This window comes from Podarcis erhardii, assembly GCF_964252035.2.
Source record: "Podarcis erhardii genome assembly, chromosome: 5".
In the NCBI taxonomy this organism is placed as follows: domain Eukaryota; kingdom Metazoa; phylum Chordata; class Lepidosauria; order Squamata; family Lacertidae; genus Podarcis; species Podarcis erhardii.
In genome coordinates, this window is record NC_138509.1 from 57,185,268 (window position 1) to 57,205,108 (window position 19,841).

General features: G+C 45.9%; 1 protein-coding gene across 4 annotated transcripts in view; it reads left to right on the forward strand.

Moving 5' to 3' along the window:
- Positions 1-1,232: 1,232 nt before the first annotated feature.
- The window catches only part of LZTS2 (leucine zipper tumor suppressor 2), a 60,268-nt gene continuing 41,659 nt past the window's right edge, over positions 1,233-19,841 (forward strand). The window contains exons 1-2 of one of the 4 annotated variants that reach the window (XM_081863979.1): positions 1,233-1,366; positions 6,166-6,215. The gene's annotated coding sequence lies outside the window, so the exon portion shown is untranslated. Of the gene's footprint in view, positions 1,367-5,031; positions 5,292-5,318; positions 5,516-5,719; positions 5,861-6,165; positions 6,216-19,841 lie in introns of those variants that run through there. The other 3 variants (XM_081863981.1, XM_081863978.1, XM_081863980.1) reach the window with 3 other exon arrangements.

Consider the following 19,841-nt stretch of genomic DNA (forward strand, 5'->3'; position numbering starts at 1 on the left):
AAAATATTGAATGAGCTCCCGTGTATAAAATGTGTGAAGTGCACAGGAGTAAAAATAAAAATGTAGGTAACTAACTCTCTTGACCCACTTGACGAAAACAACCCCAAAAGTTACCATATGGTAATACCCTTATGAGGAGGAGTAACTAGAGCAGAGCAAAGTAGTGAGCAAGCTTTGAGGTTCTTCATAGCTCTGGATATTGAGGAAAACAAGGGGGAGGGGAGGAAAAGAAGACAAAATGTTAGAGCCTCGAAGTCCACAATTTGGGTCTTAAAATGGAGTGCAGGAGGTGTTGAGAAGATTATACACTCCTCATACAATAGATTTCAGGCTGCACCTTAAAATTTACTGTGACCAAAAAAACCACCCACAATGACAGTCCCTCCCTCCGTAAGTAAGGAAATCAGTTATTATTGCTTCTGTGTCCCAGCAGCCCTTGCTGCAACCTGAAATCTGTTCTGCACCTACAGAGTCTAATCTAATTAAGTCTGCCTAATGCCTCCTGCACTCCAATTTAAGGCTCTTACAAACTACAGACTAGTATTTCTCGCCATCCACCCCCAACCTCCCGCTGCTGCCTTATGTTTTGCTTAACACCCAGACTGAAGAAGAGTCCTGGAGACCTCGAAAGCTTGCTTAATTGTTGCTTTGTAATATTTTAGTTGGTCCAGAAATAAAGATATGTCTCTGACGGCACGTGATGCAGAAGGAAGGTGGTTGTTTCTGAATAGCCTTTTTAACGAGGCGCGTCTAACCTCGTTTGCTTTTATTGACGTGCGCGCAGCCCGGGAATTACAGTATACAGTATATAGTGAGGTCAGGTGGTCAGCTTTTTGGCTCTTCCCTTGTAATCTCAGAAGTTAAAAGGGCATAACAGAGGAACATGGTATGGGAAACAACGACACAACACCCATCCCGGAAACAAGACCAGAAAAAGTGCTCCAGACATCATCATAACTTTAAAAAGTTGAAGGGAGGGCAAGAGGCATAGCTTTGGCCAAGCCAAGCCGGCATTGCCCGCTGTCTCTCTTAAAAACCCCACAGTTTTAGGACTGGGACGTTGCCCTCGACCCTAAAGGCGCCCTTCCTTACCCCTCCCCCGATGGATCGTCTGGGACCAGACACTGTCCGCCCGTCGGGACTCTCCCGAGCGCGGCCCCTTCCCACTGCCCGTTAGCTCGGCCGGCCGTCCGTCTAGGGGGGGGGCTTTAGGGGGGTGGCGGCCGGGCGGAGCCTGGCGTTGGGGCCGGGCATCGACTGGCCGGGGGGCGAGGGGAGCTGGAGGCTGCGGCGGGCTGTCCTAGCGCTCCTCTGGGCAAGGGGGAGAGAGCTGGCTGGCTGTGTGGACCCGAGATACTGTGTGGCGGTCAGTGGAGGAAAACGCTTTAAAACTGAGGCAGCGATGAATTAAAACGCGGGGGGCGTGGGGGGGGGGACGTTGTAGGGCAAATGTAGGGATACAGGGGAGAGATCCTCCAGGCGCTTAAGGCAAGCCTCTGCGGAGGGCTAAATGTCCTCGACATGTTTTTAAACTAAGCTTAAAATAAATACGCTGCTGTGTTGATGGTTTGTATGTGTGGGGCAGAAGAGTTGGAGTGTGATATTTTTAGGGGGCTGAGAACCTGTGTAAGGAGCGTGGGGGTATCACGCATGGGGAAAATGCGCTACGAGGCTGGTGGTTCTGTGGGCTATGTAACCACTGTCCAGAAGTGGAATATGGGCAATGGGTTGTTGGAGGGTCTTTGGGGAGACAGATCTTGGGTGGAGTGGAGGAAGGGACTGGGAGATCCGGTGGTACTGAGGTGTTGTGCTGGGTCAAAGTGTGGGGCAGTGGCTGAAAAGGCAAAAGTGACTCTTCCAGGGACGGAAGGAGCTGATGCTGAGGGGCAAAGGGCAGGGGAGCCTAGGGCCCCCCAGATGTTGTTGTGCAGGATTCCGACTCATTGATCCTGGACAGCGTAGCCAATGGTCAGGAATGATGGGAGTCATAGTCCCAACAACGACTGGAAGGGTACAGGCTCCCCACTCCAGGAGACTAGCATTTGTGGAAGAGGGGATTTGATTACTGAAGGAGGATTTGTTTGATTGATTGATTTCAAAAGCTTATATCATGCCTTTTCCTAGATAATGGATCAAAGGTTCTGGGGGTTCAAGGGGTTTGGCTGAGATGGGCTCTGGGTCTGAGAGGGTGGCTCTCTGTAGAAGTCTCTGGCATGCTGAGGGAGGGACTGTTTCAACAGTGTACATTCCAGGCTCAGGAGTCGGCAGGGACTGGAGAGGTTTCGGTGGCTTTCGTTCCCTGTCTCACCTCCAGTGCAAACTTTCCCCGAAGCTTCTTTCCGATATATGCAGTGCCCAGCTTGCCTGGCAGCCTTCCTTTTCCCTTTCGGAATATAGAGTTTCCATTTCACAGCCACATGGGGAAAGCTGGCTCCATTGCAATCAGATATATTGAAAACTGTGGCTAGAAGTATTCGCACGCCTTCCCTCCCTCCTCACATCCCTGGCCACATCTACCCTTGGACGTTCTAGCTTATTTGGACAGGAGCAGAGACTTTGGTATCTGGAGTGGCAACTGCCTATTATCCCCTCCCTCCCTGGGCAAACTCTTCTCTCCTGTTTGGTATTAGCTTTCAGCCCAGGATGCAGAGCAGATGGTTTAAGCTTAAGTACTCCTGCCTAGCTGGTTTGGATGGTTATTTCAGGGTTGTGCTGCAGGCTGTGCCTCTTGGGCATTCCCCAGGTTATAGCTAAATTTGCCTGAATTGCTTCACCTTATGTACCCTCTGCACAGTGTGGTTTGTGCCTATTGGAGGTGCTAGGGCAGAAAGCAGTGAGCCCAACAGCTGATGGAGCCAGAGTCAATGAGATTCAGAGCCAACTAATTCAAGTTTTGCCCCCTTCCCCCTTGCCCTCCTTACAAGGCATAGGTGCAAGCTCCCTGGGGCCCCAAAATTCCCCATGAAGGGGCCGGGCATCCACAAATTTTGGTGCCAGGGCTGTGCATGCTGCATGGCACCCACAACCCTGGGTAACCACGGTCGTGGTTGGCACTCCTGTTACAAGGGCAACACTGAGACATAAGGTGGAGGAAGCTGACAGGCAACGCCAGCTCATAGCAGTTCTCAACCTGTGGGTCCCCAGATGTTGTTGGACTACAACTCCCATCATCCCTGAGCTCTGGCCTTGCTAGCTAGGGGTGATGGGAGTTGTAGTTCAACAACATCTGGGGACCGACAGGTTGAGAAAGGCTGGAAGGCAAGGCTGGGTGGGCTGCCTGGCTGATGTCAGTTTCATAGCTGTCAACTTTCAGATTTGAAAATAAGGGATCAGCAGCCTCACCTGTCCCGGGGACAGTCTACGGGATATCTAACAATCCGGGATAGCAGCGGGAAGCAGCGGGAAACGGCACTGGAATAAGGGAATTCCCCGCAAAAAAAGGGAAGGTTGACAGCTATGGTCAGATTGAGGTTGGTGGGGCAGTGTTCCAGTCACTAAAATGGGCCAGCCATCGCTGCAGCTCCATTGAACAACTTGCCGCAGGTAACTAAGAATTACTTGCAGGCAAACTCTATGATTCTATGATTCTATGAAATGGGTGAGGTGGTGGATGAGGGGTGGATCCTTCGCCTCCCTCCACCACTTGAGTTCTGTGCTAACCACAGAGGAAGGAAAGCCCCTTCCTCCCTGAGAAGCATGCAAACCAAGCAGGCTGGTGGAGAAGAGGCGGATATGGAAAATAATCTGTTCTTCCTTTGCCCGTTCACTCAGTAGCCTACTTAGAGTCTAAGGAACCTGTATCTGCATGCTGGCAGCAGAGGGTGGGGGCTTCCTTTCCTCTACAGCCAGCATGGAAACAGAAGCTGGTAACTTTTGTGGGCTTATTTCCAAGGCTGTGCTATATCTTTGACCCCCAGATTCCCCTTCTGTCAAATTGAGCTAGATTTTTTCTCACTAAATTCATTATAATTTCTGCACTCTAACAGAAAGGGTTCCCATGTACCCTTACTCAGCATTAAGTTTCGCTGAGTTTGGTGGGTGTTTACTTATTCCAAGGTCAGTGTGCAAAGGATTGCAACCTTATGGTTGGGGCTGATGAGAGTTGGAGACAACAACATCTGGAGGGCCCAATGTTCCCCACCTCTGTCCTAGCCCATCAGCATTAGCTCAGCCCAATCCCTTAGCTTTGCATGGAACTACTAGCCCCCTAGTGTGACTGTTTCCATATGCATCATATCCTACATCTCCTGTGCAGATTCCGAGGCCCCTAAATTGATGGCACTCCTCAGTGCTCCTCAGCTTTCTTGCCCTGCGCATACATCCTGTTAACACAAGCCCCAACATAGGAATGACACTTTACAAATCAAAGGAAGAAACTCTTATGTGAGCTCCTCATGGGTATAGAACATATTTAGCTTTGCTCTGACTTCCACTTTTGGAAGTGTTTTCTCTTCTAATGTAGAACTGATGGCAAGTTTTTAAAAACAAAAAAACAAAAAAACAAAATTGAAAAGCCACTATGTTTTCTTTGGTGGCATTTCTTATGCCTGCAATGATCTTTTGAATTGGGGGCAGCAGTGGGATAAATGTGTCCCTCTCCTCTCTTCTGAACATAACACGACCTTATCCGTTTCACAACCTTGGGGGAAAAGAGATTGGTAAAATGGTACTTTTTTTACTGGGTCACATTTGTTAATAAGCATATGCAAGGATTTTGATGGTCACGTGACATTGTTCTTCAGAGCTTGGATTGGACCACGCAGCAGCAGGCTGACAGCAGCTGCTCCATGAGTAGTTAGTTGAGCGCTACATAATGAGCCAGTCTCTGCTTTGTGTTTGGAGCATGAAAGGGTCTGTAACATGATTCTCTGACTTCTAAGGCTGGAGAATGGGGTGGGAAGGAGGGAGGGAAGAGAGTATTGGGGGCTTGTAAGCTGTGTGTGATTTGCTCATTGTGCCCGCTGGAAAGAGAAAAATCTCATGGGCCTTCCTCTGGCACGAATCCAGGAGTTTTTGCGCTCTCCTGTGCCAGGCGCAGGAAAGAAGAGAGGCTGTACAAATTGCTGCTTTTTAGTCCTGATCCTAAATTTGGTGGCTTCGTGTGCATTTGCCTTAAGTTGTTCTAGGTTATGTCTTGGAGCTGGTAAAGACTACAAGAAATGAACTGCACGGAAACAGAGGAACGTGATATGCACTGCACATGTGGGAACATGCACACACGAACCTAGTTGTTAGCATGAAAGAAATGTGAAGCGACAGGCGTCCCTCCCCTCCTGTTCTCTGATTAGCTGGTAAGACTGTTTGGCTGTGACGCTGGCCAGGATTTTTTTGGGGAGTTGGAATGATAGTGAGAAGGGCAGGCAGCAGGAATCAACTTGAAACCGCTAGTGGTTTTACTCTTGCAGGATGTGTGAGCCAGCCTCATCTGCCATTTTCCTACATGGACAAGCTTCTCTGGTGGTTTGCCCTTTGGTTCGGAAGTCTGGCTGTTGTTGACCGGGTTTGCGTTTGTTTGGTATGTCTTTCTGCCTTTCTGCCTGCCAAGGCATATGGTGTGGGATACAGAACAGGGGAGGTGGTGCTGTGCAGCTCACTTTTCTCTGGCACAGTTTGAAACATAATGTTGCCTAGAGGTAAGAGTGTCCCTGCCCTGATCTTCGAACGATAAATTTGAGGAGGAAAAAAACCAAACTCCATTCAGCCGCTGTTAAATTAATTGCTTGCGTTTGTAACTTGGACACCAAAGCTGGCTGTTTGGGTGGAGAACTCCACTGTGGAGCAGATGAATTTACTGTATAGCGAAAATCACTGTAATGAGGGAGTCCTCCAGCAATGAATTGCAGAATAGAAAAGTAGAGAAGTACGAACTTTCCCTGTGGCTATTGAGTTGTGCATGTAGAGAGGGTCTCGGCTGATTTTAGCAAGGGGCGATCTGTATTTTCCTCGTACACCATCTACTGTGTATTTATCCTTCAATGTTCCTTAATTTTGCATTTGCACAAGGAATCCAGAGCAATATGGAGAGTGGGGACTGATAACTTCTGAGAACCTACCCTATAGCCTGGTTGGTTGTTGTGACTGAAACTCATCATGTGCTACACATGCCAGAAACTGCACTGATTTTTCACTTAATCTTCTGGCCTCACAATTTTTCTCTTGTTTCAGGAGGAAGTTGATGACAGGAGAACAGAGCTCACTTTCAAGACCTGAGGCAGGTAAGGTACATGAAGGGAGCGTCCCCTCAGATACCACAGCAAAATTTACAGAGTTACTGTCATTTGGCTTCTGTGTCCTAGGATGTGCTGGAGGTTGAAATGATGTGCTGTTCTTTATATGAATCACTTAAGGCCGCTCTCCTTCTCCCCATAATGCAAGCTAGTTTAGTTTAATGTGCAGTCTTTTGCTTACTCTAGTACATTTATGACTATATCAAAGTGCAGCAGATTTGGTTGGCAAGGAATGACCAAGGAATCACATTCTGAACAACCTCCTTTTTTGTCTTTCTCATTTATCTTCCCACCCCCTTCTTTGGACCCCTTGCATTCTTTGAGGGACTGACACTTTGAAAGGGGATGGTTTGTGCTTATGATAGCTTTTGGAGAATTTGCAACTCCCCACCCCAAATCCCCCACATCAAATGACTTAGATATTTAAAACAACCATCTCTCAGGATATTGCTCACCAATACCCTCTTTAGGAAACTGACCCTGTGTGTATTTGGAAACTTGGACCTTATTTTGGCTCAGTCTTGCATATGGAATGAAAAGATTTACCAGCTTACTAAATAAAATTGGGTAGTACATGTTTTCATTGTGCATTCACACGGCACTCAGTGTTCCCCATTCTTGTCACTGCACCTGGTTGCTACCCTACTGCAATCCTAAGGCCTTTCCCTTTAATTTCTGTCCTCCTCTGGTGCCAACAGAGGATAGCTTAGCCTGCCCACTTAACTTGGCAAAACTTTTCTGACACTGGTTGTCTTTGTGGCAAGAGAGAGAAAAGAACTGGGATGCCTGCTTTGACTTCCAGAGGGGGAGTTAACTATGTAGCAAGTTACAAAAGGGCCCTCCCCACCCTTTCCCCTTTTTGTGAAGGCCACTAAGAGACTGACACAAAAGCACTCATTAAACCAGATGACCTTCCAATCTTGGGCTTGCAGTTCCTGCTCAAGGCAGCTCGGAGCAGTGATGACAAATGCAGTGAAATTGACATTAATATGTATTCAGAGCATTTGCAGATACTGACAGCCTTGGGGCTGTCTTTGCCATGTGTTATTGCCCTGTGTAGTAATAGTTTTATAATTTAACCGTGCATGAAAGGCTTGTCACATGTCTTGAGCTCAACAAGGGCAGGTCTAATGCCTCCTCAGATGGGAGGTGGACAGAAAGAGGCACCAGGGTCTTAGGAAATGGCCATGTTTATAGTAGATTTTTTTTTGTTTTGTTCTTTAGATCTTTCACATGACAGTCAGACCCAGGCCGCTTGGCCTCATGGAAACTCATTTTCTGTTGTGTCGTCCCACAAAACTGTGGTGCATGCATGGACTGATGGACATCCTCCCTCATCAAATAGCTGAGAAATTTGTTATTAGTCACTTTTGTGCTTTTCATCACTTAAGTGCTTAATTTCCAAAATTGGAGATGCTAGAACTCATACATTCTTGAAACACAACAGTCTTTGCTCTGGAAACTCTTTACATGGGTCCATGGCTGGTTGCAGTTTCTCCATCTGAAGGGAAAGGAGCTTGGAAGCTGCAGAAAGGCACTCCCTTTATTGTTACTACTTCACACATTTGAGAATTGAGCTCTGATTTTGAAACAAGTTCTGGGGCTTTCCTTTTGCATCCCTTTGGGTGTGATTACCGAAAGTACTTATAAAGTTCTTTGCTTGCTTTGTTTAATCTCTATATTCTGAAACGCAAAATTAACACCTGCAGCTTGGTGAGACCTCGCCTCTCTTCACAAGACTGCAGCTGCCCTCTGATTTTGAATGAAGTCTGCAAGCATTTCTCTGATAAAAACAGGGACATCCTATTCAATAATAATAATAATAATAATAATAATAATAATAATAATAATAATAATAATTTAAACCCCACACATCTGACTGGGTTGCCCAAGCCACTCTGGGTGGCTTCCAACATATACTGTATATACTCAAGTAAAAGCCGACTTTTTCAGCACATTTTTTATGCTGAAAAAGCCCTCCTCGGCTTATACTCGAGTGAGGGTCCTTTTAGGCTGCTCCTTCCTCCTCCTCCACCTTTGCTGCTGTCGGCAGCGGTGGAAGAGGGAACAAGCAGCCCAAAAGCAGGCCTTTTGGGCTGCTTGTTCTTCCTCCGCTGCTGCCGCCACCAGCCTCTGCCTCTCGGGAGCACCCTAGGTAGACAGGGGGGCGGGAGGGGCTGGGGGGGGAGAGAAGCCCCCTCTGCGCACACGCACACACACTTCGGCCCACCAGGAGGTTTGTGGTGTGGTGAACCAGTTTATACTCGAGTCAATAAGTTTTCCCAGTTTTTTGTGGTAAAATTAGGTGCCTCGGCTTATATTCGGGTCAGCTTATACTCCAGTATACACAGGTATAAAAACAAAATAAAATATTAGACATTTAAAAACTTCCCCATGCAGGGCTGCCTTCAGATGTCTTCCAAAGGTTGTATCTTATCTCTTTGGCACGTGGGTTGCATAACTCTATACCCTCCAACATTTCACCGATGAAAATAGGGACATCCTAAGGAAAAGTGGAGCATTCTGGGATCAAATCAGAAAGTGGAACGGCTTCTGTAAATCCAGGACTATCTCTGGAAAATAGGGACACTTGGAGGGTCTGGGAAACCTATGGCCCTCCATTTGTTGTTATACTACAGTTTCCATCATCCCTACCCATTGGCCATATTGGGTGGGGCTCATGGGAATTGGAGTCCAGCAGCAGCTGAAGGGCCACATGCTCTCCACACTAATGTAAAGCTTCTGGGTTCCATCTGGCAATCATATTATTCAGGACTGTGAAATGACTGAACAGAATATGCAGGATATAATGTGCATGGAAGCAAGCCTCATATTTACATGGAAGTAAGTCTGATTTCAGGAGGGTTCACTTGTGAGTAGGTGTGCAAGAGGTTACAGCCCCATTAAATACAGCAGGATTTACCTTTGAATAAACATGCATAACAAGAACATCAACAACATCTTATTTATATGTTGTGCACCTGACCGGGTTGCCCCAGCCACTCTGGGCAGCTTCCAACAACTTAAAGCATCAGCAAATTAAAACATCAACGGCATGAATTTGGATGCGCCCAGGAAAGTGCTGTATGGCATTTCATTTACAAGTATGGATCTTTGTACTAGGAAGAAAGTCTCAAATGAGTTCATTGAGTCTCACTCCAAACTAGTAAGATTGTCTAGTACTGCCGTCCAGTGGTGGAGGAACCCTCTCCGACACCCGGGGCGGGGCATCCCATATGGAGTGCACATGCGCGGCATCCTGTATGGAGTGTGCATGTGCAATGACCGTACGGGCTGCCACACATGTGCACGGGCTGCCACTTGTGCATGTGGCTATATGGGCAGCTGATCATGTGCGGAGGCCATACAGGCTACCGTGCGAGCGGCACCCCCTACGGACTGTGCATGTATGGCATCCTGTAAGGACTGCGCATGCATGGCAGCCCTTACGGACTGTGTGCGCCCTCGGTAGCTCCACAGCTGGTGGGAGGCAGGGGCCACCCCCTCCACCCCCCACTTCTTATGTTCCTGCTTTCATCTTCATTTCCGTTTTGCCATTTCACCTTATTTGTACCAATCTCAGGGTTTCACATATGCTTCCTCGTCCTGGGACTGCAAGCTTGGGTTGCAGATTTCGTTTTGTTAATGAATGCTGAATTTGTACAGTTTCACCTATTTATGAATTTATGAATTATGAAGTAGCCAGGTTTGTTGTTGTTGCTGTTTAGTTGTTTAGTCGTTTCCAACTCTTCGTGACCCCATGGACCAGAGCATGCCAGGCACTCCTGTCTTCCACTGCCTCCCGCAGTTTGGTCAAACTCATGTTCGTAGCTTCGAGAACACTGTCCAACCATCTCATCCTCTGTCGTCCCCTTCTCCTTGTGTCCTCAATCTTTCCTAACATCAGGGTCTTTTGGCTTCAGCTAAAAGACACTACCAGAAGAATTGTGTTTGATATCTAGATAAATGGGTGTACAACTGAAATGGCAATAGGGAGAAAGTTTGTACCTTGTTACTGATAATTTCGCTTATAAAATGACTCTAAACTTGAGTACTAAGACCTCCCAATCATAAAATTTGATGTGGAATAAAAGAGCTTCTTGCACAATTTTCAGTAGTGGATCATGCAAAATTTTTTAGTCACAATGCACTTTTATAGAGGGGGTGAATGAAGGTCATAGGTCGGTGGTAGCAAGCATGTACTTTTCATGCAAAAGGTTCCAGGGTTCAGTCCCTGACGTCAGTGTAGACAATGCTGAACCAGATGAACTAATGGTCTGACTCAGTGTAAAGCAGCTCTCTGTGTTCCTTTGTTTCATGCAAGGCAGGAACAGCCATAATTTCTTTTGATAGTTGTTCTAAATGGCTAAGATTCCAAGCTGCGGGGAGGAATTTTTGGAGGAAATGAAAGGTGATGTGAAATGGGATTTTCCCTTTCCTTTGAGTGCTGCGTTCCAGTTTACATGGCAGCTCAAGTGCTCACCAATACTGCATCCGAAAATGGTGCAAATTAGGGGTAGGGAACTTTTTCCAGCCCAAAAGCCACTTTCTCTTCTGGGCAGCCTCCTGGTGGCCTCGTGTCACTGGTGAGAAGGGCCAGGAGCAAAAATGGGCAGAGCAACAAATGCCAGTTTAACTTTTGTTCAGTAGTCCTGAACACACAGCCACACGTTTTTCTCTGTTCTGCATCCAGGCAAGCAAGTGATGCATTCTGGCCAGGCAAAAAACCCTAGCCTGGGGTTTGCTACCCCTGGTGTAAATAAATGAGAATGAGAATCATTTCAGTTTTCTTCACTTTCTGATTGATTCCTCCTGCCTTCCTTGGGCCAAGAGGCCTGAAATAAAGGCAGACTTGATTATGGTAGCAATATGTACTTACAGGAGTCCACAAACACAGCACGATCGGGCTGTTTGACTCAAAGGGCGTGCTCACTAATGTTTGTGCGATTGTGTTACAAATTTATAATCTATAGTAAAAACACAGCAAGGCAGAATACAATACTGTATATAATAATGAAATCAACAAAAATATCCATAATTAAAACACCCATAAAACATCAATAAATACTGGTTGGTTAAAAGGAGAGGGGAGGGGGATTCATGTTGTTAGAAGCTTGCCTAAACAAAAAAGTTTTCTAAAAGTGTCTGAAGAGAGGGATGGTTCCTGCCCAACTTCTTTTGCCAGGGAGTTCCACAGGGCAGTGCATGCCACACTAGGATTCAAGTAAAAGGCTCGAATCCTAGTGAAGGCCAACTGAACCTCAAGGATATGGGGAACCACCAGAAGTGCCCCGTTAGATGATCTGTGATCACGGTGGAGCAAAAGGAATCTGATGGTTCTTAAGGTGCTTTGGTGACCTGGAAGAGTTACCGTTTGGTATAAGCCATTTAGGATACCAATTTGTCACCCTATTTTGAATGGAGATCTAACACTACTATAGTTTTATGGATTTGCTGGAGGTGCCTTGCAAGCTGCTCTCCAGGTGCCAGAGGCCTCTTTGTGTGGGTGAGCCCTGCATGTCAATAGAGTTTCTGCAAACAGAATAACTCGCGGATCAGGTTAATTGTGGTTTCCTCCCCAATTTGAATAGATTGCAATCGGGAGGTGGCCACACCCCTTGGTGGGACGCAGGCTGCACAGATGGCTCCGTAGAAAGATAACTGACCAAACAAACAGGAGAGCTTGATTTCAAGGGAGGAATTAACAGGAGCTGTTCTGTGGAATGGCACAGCAGAGAAAGGTTGCTCCCTTGTTCCAGGATGCATCCTGCTTGGGGTGGGGCCCATGTACCTGGTGTGAGTGGCCATGTGCCTGATCTACATGCAAAAGAACATCCACAAGGCACAACTCATTCCCCCCCCCCCGGCCTTGGGGACTGCCCCCACTGCGCTTCCTGTTAAATCGGTTTCTGTTGCTTCCTATGGAATGCCTTTGCATTAGGCGGTTTGATGGTCAGTCACCATGTTCTGTCACACTCGGCAACATATCAGCTGTGTCACTGGAGCCTACCTCTTAGGTTACTGTGTCTGGGGAAAGTAGTCAGCTGGAACTAATTATTCCCTTATGTGTGGGAAGGGGATGGGGGGCCCAGTGGGCGAGGGCCTCTTCCCTTTGAATTCTAAATCTTGCTCAACATGTGCCACGAGCAACATAGATTAGCAAGCTCTCGTTTATGGTGCAACGGGACATTTCATGTGTTCTTGTTGCTGTTACTCTGCCCCAGGGGATTCTGGGAGTGGTGGGCGGCTGTGCTCATGAGAAGTCCCATTCTCTCCCACCCTCCACCCGCCCGGGCTAATAGCATGCTTGGCAACGCTCCTTACTTGAGCCCTTGTTGTTGTTTTTTGTCTCTGCTAAGAAGGGAAGAATTTTGAGCTGGCGCCTTATCTTTGCAGCTTGGTCAGTTCCCCATGACCCTGGAGCAAAGGACAGCCTCCCACACGAGGTTAGCAATTTTCTCTGCTACACTTGAAAATTGCAAGGGTTGGAAGCCGCAGCCAGACTCACCTCTGCCTCACCCTAAATGGCACTGATGCTGTGCAGTTCTCAATGGTTGAGTTTGTGCCCCCCCCCCACGGCAGAGAGGATCTCATTCTGACTTGCTAGGTTGGGAGGCCTGCCTGGGTGTAGAGCAGCATTCAGTCTCTTGTGTCTGCAACAAGGACATCCATCAACACGGGCAGTGAGCACAGGGGGCAGACTGGAGCTGGGGCACAGAGTTCAAGCATGCAATCTGTCTCAGATGGATGACAGAGATAAGGAGCACAAGAATCAGGGGGCAGCAGGGACAGGTGCGGCAGCAAGCAAAAGCTTGGTTTCTGCAAAGGCAAAATTGTAAAGAGACCATTTGCCCAAATGAGCAGACTGGGCAGTGAAAGAACAAGGGCTGCAATCCAGAGAAAGCTTGATGAGCCTGCTGAAAATAATGGGGCTTTGATGGGCATCCGTAAGCGCTGGGTCTGCAGGAACTGGCCTATCCTGTTGCCCCAGAAGTGAAAACTGTGGAGTGCTTTGCTGACCAGTAAAAGGATATTTTGAAATCCACAGATCAGCTACTTGTCCTCCCCTGAAATATCATGACAATCTTTCAGAATGGTTCCCTGACAGCTGAGCTCCTGTGCAGTCTGTTTCTAGATGGCAGCAGCCTAGCCCTGCCCACTCAGAATGCTTTGTAGCACAGGCTGGGTACACATTGCTTATTCCAACCCAACCCAGGGAGTCCTCGGAATAGTAGTTTGTTAAGGGTGCTGGGAATTGTAGTTCTGTAGGGGGGGGGGTAAAGTACAGTTTCTTTTGTTTTTGAGTGGGTGGAGAATGTTCTTTAAATATATAGTGTGTACGCAGCCACAGTATCATCGAGGAGTCCCACCTGACATCTTGGCCCTTGTGCAATCATGCTATGCAAATCTATGCATCTACACATGCAGATGCATTGAAGAATTGTCTAGTGGAAATTCTGTAATATGTTTCAGCGGATGGATGTCTGTTTTCTGCCCACAAATTCTGAGGTTTTCCATTGAGGAATTTTAAACACTCAAACAAGCCCCTGGCCTTGGGAGGCACTTCTCTGTTCTGACAGATGTTTGGGTGATAACCAGTAAGTTAGTTTGTTTCTCAGGATGTTGACCTTCATCCGTGGAGGGAGGATGGTGACGTCTCCCTTCCTCCCAATGGAGAATACAAAGAAATAGTACAGCAACGGGGGAGGGATAGGACTTCACATTAGGAGATTAACAGGAACAAAACGCAGAACTTTTGGGTTTCCCTAACAAACACCATTAGCATCTGACTGCACTGGGTGATAATGTTAGTCCTATTCAGGGAATACCCACTGAAGTTAATAGACAGGACTAATACAGGTTTATTAATTTCAGTGGGTCTACTCTGAGTAAGAGTTAACAGGCTACAATCTTCTATACTTGCATAGTTCTTTGTTGTTTAGGCAAACCTATCCAGACATGTAGAAGTTATATACGTTTTATTTCTTTTTAGCTACTGTTGCTTTTTAACAATTTCTTGAATGTTTTAGATTATTTGTTTCTAGCTGTATTTATTGACGGTTTTCATATTTCTTGCAAACTGTTTTTAGAGTTTTTATTACAATCAAGTGCTACATAAATTTGGTGAAATCAAAATAAATGTGGAGGGCTGAGATTTGGGTACCTGGGAGAGAGCGTCTTCTGAGATAAACAGGTCAGCTGTGAAAGGAAACAATAGCATTTAAGAAAGACGCAAGACGTTGCTGTTGGCACTGTGCTCGCTTTGTGAAGGGAGGGCTCATTATCTTCTCCCTCCTTCCTCAGCGGTGAACAGTGTTTTTTATTGCCTTACATCCATCCAGAAATAGAATGTCTCCCCCCACCCCCACCCCCACCTGGTTATCTGCTTGGTGTCCTTTGGGGTCTGTTAACCAAAAGAATCTCTCTGATGTGCATCTTACACCCTTTGTTTGTTTGTGGAAAATGCTGCCACTTTCCCCTTTAAGTGAAGTTTGTTTTCCTCCAAGTCTGGCAGCTATTTTAGTGCAAGCTGAAACATGCACGTGGTCTGCGCAAAACTCCAGATGGAGCCAGACATGGCCCCGCTCTCTCATCTCCTGGGCAGGAACAGGCTTAACTGCTTTCCTGCTCTCTCATCAGCTAAGGGTTCATCGATGAGGCAGTTTTGCTTAGTCTGTGGCCTGCACCTGTGGTCTTCCTTTAAGCCTCCTTTTTGCATGTGGGGGGTGGGGAGCAGATAAGGAACTGAAAGGCTCTCCCTGAGCACAGATAACTGGATCTTTAAAAAGTTGAGAAGCTCCTTTGCCTAAACACATTTGGCAGGATGTGCTTCCCTAGTGCCAGGGGAATCCAGTGCTGGGCACCACAGTTCCTGGTTGGCACTGCCAAGAGCACAACTTTCTTTTTGCTCCTCCTTCTCCTTCTGTGAGTAATCAATGATCAGCCTGCTATGGATGGATGGATGGATGGTTGGTTGCATAAGAGCTTGGATAGGAACAAAGTTTAGCACTGTGCCAGTTTTAGCTGGTGCTGATGAGAATTTACTTTGCATTTTGAGCATGGATGGCATGCTAGCCTCATGAGCACCCCAGTCGAAGCCACTGTTGCTTCCCATTGTGACTCTAGTGGGCAAATCCCACTGAGCCAGCTATTGTTCCTCCATTACCAGGTCAGGCAGGACATGTCCTGATCCTCTGGAGGAAGTCTTTGTTAATGCAAGGGCAACAAACCCAGGCAGCCCCCCCCTCATTTTAGTTTCCTAGTTATAGGTGCTGCTGCAAAATGAAAGCACTTGCCATTGAAGTTCCCTACCCTTTTGTTTCAAGTAGTTTGTTCTGCAGCAAAGTGTGCTATTTTTAAAGGCTGCAGGTTTGATAGGAACATGGTCCGGTCCGTTGCTCAAATGTAAAAGAGTTACGCATTTCAATGCAAGAAGGGAAGTGTTCTCGTAACTCCCTCCCTCCCCACATTATAACTGCAGTAGGGCTGGTGCCAAGCATTGTCTAACCCAGGTGAGAACTCTATTTGAGCCCTTCCAGCCCAACTAGTGGGATGGTAAATGTAGGGAAGAGAAAAGGTTGCATATGGAACCTTTCTAACAAAAGAACAGCCAGACCCAAATCTGAGGTGCACATCTGTCAAAGGTTCCCAAAAGCTCACAGCGTTTGCAATCAGGTGAGATGTATGTGCTATACTTTATGCTGTGTCTGTGCAAAGTGTGGCTGGTTTTGAGTCCAGAAGCAACTTGCATGCATTTGAATGAGAAACAGAATTTGCCTCTGGGCTGAAAACCAGCCACACTTCACACCGACATGGCTTATTATTATTATTTTTTTAAAAAACATTCTATTCATTAAAAACCCAAGTGGTTTACAACAGTCAGACATAAAACCATGCAGTAAAAACCATATATGTATATATTAAAAAACCCAGAGATCAACTGTTACAGAAGGATACTTTCTCACTAAGAATATTATCTTAGAACAGAGAATAAGCATGGAGGCATAGAAAGGTTTTCAACAGGCATTTGAAGGTTGGAACATAAGGCACCTCCTTGGACCTCTGTTCCACAGGACTGAACCGATGAAACTAAAGGCTGTTTCTTGTTGCTGAGAAATGGGCTTTCCAGCTTGGGGGATGACCAACGACATTCCTGTATAGATGATCTCATTGATCAAGCTGGGATATAAGGGTTCAGGTGGTTCCCTAAGTTACCCTGGACCTAAGATGTTCTGGGCGTTATAAATTAAATTTATAAATTAGCTTGGTAGTGGATGAGCAGCCAGTACAGTTGTTCTATAAATGATGTCACATGTCAGGTGTCCCCATAGGAGTCTGGCCACTACAATCTGCATTCTGCACCAGCTGGAGCTTCTGAACCAGCCAAAGGGCAGCCCCACATTGAGCACATTTCAGTAATGCAGCCTTGAGGTGACCAATGCCTGGGCTACAGTGGTTAGGTATGGTGGACATTCCCCAAGGAGCAGGATCCGCTCCTGATAGTTGAATGCTTTCTCCATAGAGGTTTGTCAAGCCCCCTACACTGCATTCATTTTGGCATCTCCCAAGATCTGGCTTGCTTTTCCACAAGGCTTTTGTCTGTTTTGTGTACTCTTATTGTTTTTACCCTGTTGCTGTGGGAAACTGATTAGGTGGCATTGTTATTTTTCACTACTTCTGAGTACAGTGGTACCTCTGGATGCGAACGGGATCCGTTCCGGAGCCCCGTTTGCATCCTGAAGTGAATGCAACCTGCACCCGCGGGTTGTGATTCACCACTTCTGCGCATGTGCGTGATGTCATTTTGAGCGTCTGTGCATGCGCAAGTGGCAAAACCCGGAAGTAACACACTCTGTTACTTCTGAGTCGCCTCAGAGTGCAACCCAAAAATGCTCAACCTGAAGCTACTTCAACCCGAGGTATGACTGTAGTGTACTTTTTTTCTATGTTATCTGAATTTATTACTACAGTGGTACCTTGGTTTGCATATGTCTTGGTTTGCATATGTTTTGAATTACAACATGTCAAACCCGGAAGTGCATGTCCTGGTTTGCAACTTTTTTTTGGATTACAACCCATTTTTTTTGGATTACAGTGGTACCTCGGGTTATGAACTTAATTCGTTCTGGAGGTCTGTTCTTAACCCGAAACCATTCTTAACCTGAGGCACGCTTTCGCCAATGGGGCCTCTCACTTCTGCTGCACCGCCAGCACTTGATTTCCATTCTCATCCTGGGGCAAAGTTCTCAACCTGAGGTACTACTTCCGGGTTAGCGGAGTTTGTAACCCAAAGCGTTTGTAACCCTAGGTACCACTATACAAGCAATTTTTTTTTGGAAGCTCCATTGGCGAAAGCACGCCTTGGGTTACAACCTGTTTTGGTTTACAAACGGACCTCCGGAACGGATTATGGTTGTAAACCAAGGTACCACTGTATGGTCTGTGTAAGACCTTCTAGTGAATGGAATGGAAAAGGATTTGGATGAAATGACCTTTAAGTCCCTTTCCTCCAGCATTTTGATTCTTTAAGATCAGCAAGGTGACTGTAGGCGTGTGTCACAGTGAGGGGAGGTGATCTTTGGAACTGTCATTTGGAGGAGATGGTGTACTTCAGGGAAGTTTAGTGGAGAACAAATAGATCTGTTTCTAAGCATGAACAGGGCCCACGTGCTGCAAGAACAAACATGGTTTTCATGTCTCTTAACTTTTTAAATCCTCAAACAGAACTAGAAACTTTATGCAGAGAATTGCATAGTTCTATCCAAGTGGCAAGTTAACCGTTAGCATACCAGGCAAGGAGCTAGGAGTCAATAGATTTTGCTTCCTTGTGAGTATCTTTGCTAGCCTGGTTTTCCATAGTCCTCTCCATGAGTGTTTCTGGGCATATACTGAAGCAGTCATACCATTTGTTTATATCCCACCTTTTCCTCCAAGGAGCTCAATCTGCTTTGAAGTTTTAATGTGCCCCCTGGCACAGACCTCTTTTTCACAACTGCTTTTTTGTGCATCCTTGAAACCCAGGTTTTCAGGCAGTTTTGGGTCCCGTGATTTGGCTGGCTGTTTTGATTTTAGACCAAGTTTGAGAGGATTTGCATCACAGCCTCTCCCACTTGTGGGTTGGAGAGACAGATTATGTCTGGTTATTATTTTGCTCACTGTTTCCACCTGATCTTGAGTCAAGCAGGAAGGTAGACCACACTTTTAAACATATCTGGGATGAGTTAATTCTCCTGTCAATTCCTTTCATCTCCAGTCAAATCCCTTTGTATACTGTATTGTATAGTCCCCAGCAAAATAAACAGTCTTCACTGTCAAAATGCTTTGACTTTTCTCAAGGTAGGGGGTCTTGGAGATGGGAAACCAATGTCTGGGCTGTACCACTTCAGGTGGCCAAAGATTGGGGGTGGGCAAGGTAGGCAAATCAATTAATTTGTTTGCTTGCAAAATTCAATCCTGCCTTCCCACCAAATGGTGTTTAAGGTGTTTAATGACAATAATACAACAACAATAATAAAACAGAACAGCAATAAAATGCAAAGACTACGCTTTCACAAGTTCCTGGAACAGACCAGAGGGCTTCTCTTGAAGGTCTTAAAAACCCAGCTGTTTAGTATGGGAGACTGAAAGGTCTTGCATTAAAAATAAATAAAACCCTTCACATAAAATCCATAATGTCAGGGGGAAAGCTAGATTAGAACCTTTTCTGTGACATCCTTTTTTCTACCTAAAGGCGGATGTGTGTAGAAGAAAAATTAAAGTAAGCCTTTCCCCACCCAGTCTACAATGGTCCAGTCCAGACACAGGTTCATCACTGAAGTGAATAATTATAATAATAATAATAATAATAATAATAATAATAATAATTTTATTGTTTATACCCTACCCATCTGGCTGGGTTTCTACTAGAGCTCAATGGGTAGGCCTTATTTCCTAGAGACATTCCTTTCTTCCCACTAGGTGGTATGAAAATCATGGGACTGCTTTCTTTGGTCTACATTATTCTGCAGACTAATAGCTTTTCAGGAGGTGAAGTTGTTATTCGCAGTAGCCCCAGATGTGTTTTGTCAGGCATGAAAGGCTGGAATGAATGAATGAATGAATGAGAGAACGAACAAATGAATGAAAAAACAAACACCCCCTATACTTGCATGTATTTAAAGTATCCAAAATGGAGGAATTAATGATAATGATTGGCTATTTAGAATAATGAACAATGTTAAAACGGTGTATTAAAAACGTGTTTATTGGAGAAATTTGCACTAATGTGCTGATGAATTTTCATGATTTTTTAAAAAAATAATCTCAAATCGATGTAAAATAAGGAGAACTGTATTTAAGATTAGAAAAACAAGAAACTGAGAGCACCAAAAGTGACAGATCTTTCCATCCTTCCCCACGGAATGGACATAGGCTGCTCCATCCAAGCAGCCCTCATGCAGCAAGGGATGGCTTGCTAACAATCTTGGAATATTGTAATGATAGCAGCAAAGCAGATAGCAAGCTGTTTTCCTTTAGTTTTCTGGCTGGGGGGGGGGGCACAAGAAGCAATGGGTTCAAATGGCAAGACTTTCGGTTTGGGTCAGATGTTACAGAAACATTCTAGCCCTAGGAATG